We start from the raw sequence: 7,186 nt of genomic DNA on the forward strand, positions 1-7,186 counted from the left end.
TTTTTCCTTAGTTGCAGGGTGCTGCAGCCTATATCTAATTCAGTTCTATTCATACACTGTGTCCAACTACATTTTGTGGGCACTGTATTCTAGTTTTATTTCTAGGTGAACCTTTTAATGTCATCTCAGATGGGTTTTGAAAAAAAAAGTGCTACAATTTTTTTGTAATGGGTTTCGTTTTGGCCATCTTGCCCATTTGTCTCCATCAGCACAGGAACTCTGAATATTCTCTCTTCACTTTTGCCTGAGGCCCTGAATTAAGTGTCTTACTTTTTCCTTCCTCTTGCCATCACTGCTTCATAATAGTATTTTAGAGATGCAAATAGTGCATTGTGTCTGTGTCTGCATTGGTCTTGTCTTGTTGTCTATTAGTGCTTTCGCTTGCTGAACTGAAGTAAACAATCTCTTAACACCTTAAGCTGACAGGGAAAATACTGATAGTATTTTGTGCTGTTGTCCAATTGTCCTCCGGCTTTCGGGTCTATGAACTTAGTCCTTGGATGTCTTTTCTTTTTTCTTTTTTTAATTAGAGGGGGAATTTATTTCGGATTTTCATTTCGGCCCACCTAGTTTCCCAACACCAAATATACTCTATCACGTTGTTTTACAATGCAAAGATTTTCTGTAGCCCCCCACAGTAGTTTTATAGCTGAAAATAAACACTAATAAAGGCTATGGGAAGATGTGGTGGCCCTGAGCCCCAATGATTGTTAAAAACTAGTTTCACAGGTGGCTAGTTAGCAGATGGAAAGCAAATGGGATTCCAATAAATGTAAATGCGGAGTTCTTCTCCATTACTTTGCTTGGAGAAAATGAAGAGATGAGAGAGTTGCTTACAACATGACTACAAATCACATTAGCTAATCATGTTTTTGAAGTCATTTAGTTGCAGAACATCTGCAGCATCGAACACGTATTCATTTTAAGTGGTGAAATGAGATGTTGGGCAGGTCACTCTTGAAAGCACTTTGAATACTCATCAACTATCTACTTTAATTATCCGTAATGGTTAGCTTTTAGAAAATGCAATTCACACACATTATTGCAAAATATTGTTGTTGGGTGCACTGCAATGGGAGAAGCACTGGTTAGCCTTGATGACCCAGTTACCATTTGTCTCGCTCATGAGTAATTTTTATGAACCCCCTCTTCAAGGTTTGAAAATGTAGGAAGAGCTACTTGAAATCTCAATAGCAGCATGCTTGTCGGTGTTATTTATGGATCATCTTCACACTATTTGTCCTGTGATTCAACAAGCATTGTGATACAATCCACGTAAGTCTGTAGTGATTTGGATAGTCAAACTGTATCTTAACCAAAGCCAAACCGAAGAATAGGATTGTGAGAGAGACCAGCTGGTTAGTTTGTTAGGTGCCAGCGAGATGATTTTCACAGTGTCAAAAAATAACCCCAATGCACCCACGTGCCACCATCTGTCAGGTGGCCATAGTATAGGCGATAAATCTCTCTTGCTTTCATGTGATCGGCTCTGAATTGAATTTGTTTGAATTTCACAGGATGTATCCTGATGAAAAAACCTCTTAGATTGGCTTAAGATGGTTTGCTGGTGTTAAGTGATCTCGAAAGTCTGATCAGGCTGCTCGTATTAAGGGGGATTGGGCATTTTACAGCAGATCAGGTTTGAAGACCAGCAAATCATCTCCCTTCTTCACAGTCATTTTTTAAATTTGTTGTTAAGTTTAATTTTTTCTTTTGATCATCTCAAACCACCTTCTTAAACCTTCTTTATTCAGCTAACTTTCGAGATTCACAACTTCACAGTCAGTTTTCAGTTTTTTAGATAGTCATTGTACTGTTCTTAAATCAGTCTAGAATCGCCTCATGGTCTCCAAGCCTGGTTTAGGACACATGGGTCAGTCAGGCTGGAAGATCCTCTAAATTTAGAAGATCAGCTTAGGCTGGTTGATAATCTCAAGAACAGCAAACCATTAAATCGTTTTTCAATTATGTGACCAGGTTCAGTCTCAAATGTGGTACGGATTTCTTTTCAGGGAAAATGTAATTCTAGAAGATGTAAACACATCAAAAAGAATAATACAGTGAGGCGTGATGCAAGTCTGTGGTTGTAATTGAATATAGGAAAATAAAACGCATCCCCACTTCCACAGCTGTTTCGGATCGAAAACAAATGAGAGGTCAATTTAGCAGGAAATCACTCTCGGTGCGATGCAGTGTCCACCTAAAGACTCTCGAGGCTTTGTGTAATCAGCGTGCTTCAGTCCTTGAGCTCGCGCCTCGTGTAATTTTCGTTTGGTGCCGCTCGCGCATCCTTCTCACTCCCCCTGCGCGCGTGAGGAGGCTGCTGCTCGCCTCTCGGTGAGAGGTGCCGTTTTTCATCTCTGCCCGCGACGGACACGCTCCTGTCATTGCTTTTGCGTGTCCCATTCGCTCAATCCTCGTTTCTTCTCCTTCATTTTCATAATGTTTCATCAACTCTAATGCAAAACATTTAAAACTAAATATAAAAACCGTGTTTGATCAGTCGACCTTGGGTCAAACTGTCTTTTTTTTTAAATGCACAGCTAGCCAGTGTCGTCATCTCGTCTTTCATCTCATTATCTTCATTATCCATTATCATATCTATCTATCTATTGTTCTATCATTCCTATTTGCCACATTTCACACCTCCAAATAACTAAGTTAACACTATTTTAACCCTGGGTTTTGAAACCCTGCCCTAGAGACAAGCCATCCAATCATTACCGTTTCAGAATGTATCTTATTAAATATTCATATAGGCTTCATTGGCCAGCAATGGAAGCTATCAAGCTGTTTAGTGTCCATATCTGTGGGGAACAGTTTAAAAACTGTAATTTTTGATAATATTTAAAGGAATATTTTGAGTTCAACAGAACTTGACCACTCAGTTGACAGCATTTTGTGACAAAAAAACCCTCATTTTCAGACCCATTTAGTGGAATATTTAAATGAAGAAATGTAGTGCTTATAATTGTGTTAGAACATTTAGCTAAATATTTTGTTAAAACCTGTTTATTCAACCGTAAAAATTATTTAGATCAACCATTTTACAGTCCCTCAACATTTTACAGTGTTATGCTGTCATATAGCGTTGTTGTAAAATTCACACACAAAACGGTTAAGAAGTTTTTCCTTTCAATACAATCGTAAACGCACTGTTCACATCGTGTTGTTATACCGTTAAAACTGTGTTTATGGATTGGTCTCATTCATTGTCACTGAAACTCTGCTCACTGAGACTTTTAGGTATACTTTTTTTTTTTAAAGCCAAGTGGATTTGTGTGGCAATCAACATTATGCCACAGGCACTGTCCATTGATCTTAACTTGTTCTGAACCTGGAATATTCCTTTAGGTCTGTGGAGACATAGACCATTTTCGAGAGCGGATACAACATGTTCACAGATGGACAAGCAGCTATTAAAACAGTCTGCATGCTCATTGCATGCTGTGTTTGTTCAATCAGTGTTATCAACCTTATAAATATGCAAATAACAACTTTAATCCAGGGTTTATAAATGTGAAATCTTGAAAACTGACTACACTAGATTAATTTGTAACCCAGGGTGTATGAACAGTGTGAAACATGGCAACCAAGGGTTGTGTTTATCATAGGAAAAAATAGGCTAAATGTATAAAAAAAAAAGCATAACATGCCCCTATATAGACTAGATATTTATTATGGACTGTATGAAATAACCGCTGTTATGAAATATGTATTTTAAAATGTAACGCCATGCACCCAGCAGGCAGAGGCAGACACCTTTGTGATGGTTGGTCAAGCCTAATGCCTGTGAAATTGTGTTCGATGATAGAGGTTTCCGATGATAATGATAAAAAAGCTGGAAAAAGATCCATCATTAGTCATCACCCGTCTTCTGAGTGCCTATTTCGACACAAGCCGCTCACCTCTGTTCATGACTTGACTCTAGAAATGCAGCATGTCTGTTTGTTTTATTATCGCAGTCTATATTTCAAGTGGTGATATAGAGGGAGGAAGCCGGTGAGGCGGGCGATGCCGTTATCAGAGGAGCGGCCTTTAAGACTGATGTTTGCGGCTGTGGTCACTTTGCTTTTGTGTATTTTTGTTACTTTGCTCTCTGTGTCCTTTTGAGCATGCCCCACGGACACGACCGGCAAAAAGCCCTTTATTGCTTTTCACAGCGGGTCACAGATATGAGGCACTGTGCATCAAGCTAAATCGCACAGGCTGGTTGGTGGGACAGGAATGGTGCGGCTTTTGCTCTCAGCTATAGAAAGTAGCCTACTGAGCAAAACACCATAGCCATATACTTCCTGTTCTCCCCGTATAGGTTTGTGTGTATGTGATGGAAATTATTTACATGTGTTTAGCAGGCATGAAGGACTCAAATTAAATATATATATATATATATATATATATATATATATATATATATATATATGTCTCATATATCATATAATCAACCTTGAGCTAGTTATTTGCAGGATTTTTTCTCTTTATCTCTCATGGCTGTAACTATGCTACTATTATGAACATAGTTTAAAGAGAGTCTTGTTAAGAGTCTTGAGACTGTATACAACTTCTGTGATTTCTTTTGTACTTTGGGCTGTTTGCGGAGCTATATATAAGTATTCATCCCTTATAAGAAGTCAGTTTCTGTAGTCTCTTTCTTAAACATTGACCATAAGCTAAAAAATAAACAAAACTTTACAGTTGTTGTGTTTAAGTGTGGAATTGTGTTTACCCAAAGAAACTTTGTTGTGAGACTGATGTAAGTCGGTGGTCTCAATTTCATTTCAGCGGGACAGATTTATAGTCTCCCGCATCGAGTTACCTGCTTAAACTAGTTGTTTTGTTGCTTTCAAAAGCGGTTACTTTTTCACAAAGGCAATAGAAGCAATTGGTGACACCTTCTTTCAAATAAATGAAATTTTCTCTGGTGTCCTTTGAGTAATATAAAATTTTATCTGATATGTAACATTCAGTCAGAAGATGCAATAAAAAAGAAAACCAGGATGAAGGCAAAGGCACCATTTTCACCTAGCTGGTATTAAGATTTGGTTGATCGGATCACATGTATAGGAGGTATGTTGCTGTTTACACCTGCTATTTTAATTCAATCTTTAATTTTAAGATTGAATTAAATAATATTCAATCTGTCTTTTTTTTTTTTTTTTTTTTTAAGAATCTATTTCACTCAGTTGAGACACAAAATTATCTGTCACTCTGTAAAACCTGAGATATTTGTCAGATATTTGTCAAAATATGTATTTAAAATGTGCATATTTAATGAGCATAGTATAGTATGACCCATGCAGTATGATGTAAAAGAATATGGTAGGAAAAGGTAAATTAAAAATTTTAATGTTAAAAAAACAATTTGGAGCAATTGCTCATATTTATGTGGCCAAATATTAAAATGGAAAAATTGGTAGTTTGTGATGTAAATCAATGAAATATTTAAGTCATTATAGCAGACAGCTTTTTTAAATGCATATAAATATCAATTGTCACACTGTATCTTCCGTTAATATGTTTTAGTAAGATGATATTTAAATGCTTATTTTTAATATCAAAGATCTTTAATATTTAAGGGGAGACACTGACACTTTTTTTTTACCCTTTTCACCTGCAGCGTCTCACCTTAAGGCCATGCACTGTGCTGATGAGTCAAAGATAGAAAAAAAAAGATCAAGTAAACCTCCATTGCTTTTGTAGTAGGTAAGAATTCAACTTGAAATATTCCTAAAGTATAACATTTATTTGATGTTTACTCTTTAAAAAGATTTCACAGTGCAAAAAACACCCCAAAAACATGTACCATGACATTAAAGTGGGCGTTTGGAATTATACCAAAAGGCCTTTTACTTTCTAAAAAACAAACAGAAGAGATTGTGTAAACAGGTTTTTCAGCAATGTTTTGATCATGTTTATAACTTAGAGGCCTTAGATGTTTGCATATCAAATATGACAGTGTAAAATACGTACTGCTGAATGTACTGTACAGCAACACCATTCGTTTGGCCAATCATTCACATCTGTGTACTTGCACCGAGTGCATTTCTTCCGCCAGTTCGGATAGTTTAACATCTTTGTGGCTGCTGTGACAGGGATGTTAGATATGCAGAAGCAGCCTCCTGCTCACCTAAGGGCCGAGTCTCTGAGGCGTGAAGTCCTCTCCTTTCCTGTAGTTTCCTACTTAATCTCCCCCGAGCACCCTGTCTCATCGGCCATCTCCCCTACGCTCCTGTTCAGGCTAATCAATGCCTCTACCCTCCTCACGGCGATGGAGGACTAGCCTTAATTAAGGCCCTCCAGCTCGTTACTCAAGCCATTCCCCTCCGCTGTAGGCCTCTCCACCGTCGTCGCACTTGTAATTCTCCTGGCCCACGACATGAGGGTAATGAGAAGGGATGCGTTTGTCCTGCCACCACTGATGGATGATCTAGTGGGCAGGACGTCAAGGAGGTGATTGACAGCCGCTGGACAGGATTGGGTATAATTGACGGATCTAGTAGTGGATTGTGTGAAAGTTGTAGTAATGGACGGGATGAGATGGGATGGCATGAGTGAAGGATTTGGGAAGAATGACAAGGTCAGCGGATCACTGGTGAGAAGATTAGATTCCTATCGTTCTTATTCCGCGTCGGCTGGTTTGGAAATGAATAGATCATGTTATGGAAATCAACTGACTTTGTATGGGACACAATGGGGCTCAGGTACAGGAATGTGTTATGCAAATTTCAGGCGTATTTTTGGCTTGTCCTTTACCTTGAAAGCCCATGTCGCTGTCCTTTGCACATCCTGTTTACCTGGCTGCTCTTGTTTTCCGTTTGCTTTTCTTTTTCTTTCTTTGTGCGGAACCGAATATCCAGCTGTGTTAAAATCTCGCCAGTTGCTATCTAGCCTATAATGTCGGCTTGTCAGCGTTGAAGCGGAATCCCTGAATAGCTACATATGCCGCCCTTATCTTCTGCCTTGCTTCTCCTCTATCTACCTCAGTGTTTGTCTCTATTTGACTCCTTTTGGTTATTTTCCCTAGGATCTATCTCTTTTATCACGCTCTCGCTTCTCTACCCGCCCTTTCTCGTTTATGATCTCTCTCGGTCTCAGAGAGGACAGATCTCCTCTCATTATGGTGATGGTGATGATTCAGTTCACTGGTGTTCTTTCCCTAGTGCCTCTCCAAGGCCTTTTTCAGCAG

This window comes from Puntigrus tetrazona, chromosome 2, assembly GCF_018831695.1.
Source record: "Puntigrus tetrazona isolate hp1 chromosome 2, ASM1883169v1, whole genome shotgun sequence".
Taxonomy (NCBI): Eukaryota; Metazoa; Chordata; class Actinopteri; order Cypriniformes; family Cyprinidae; genus Puntigrus; species Puntigrus tetrazona.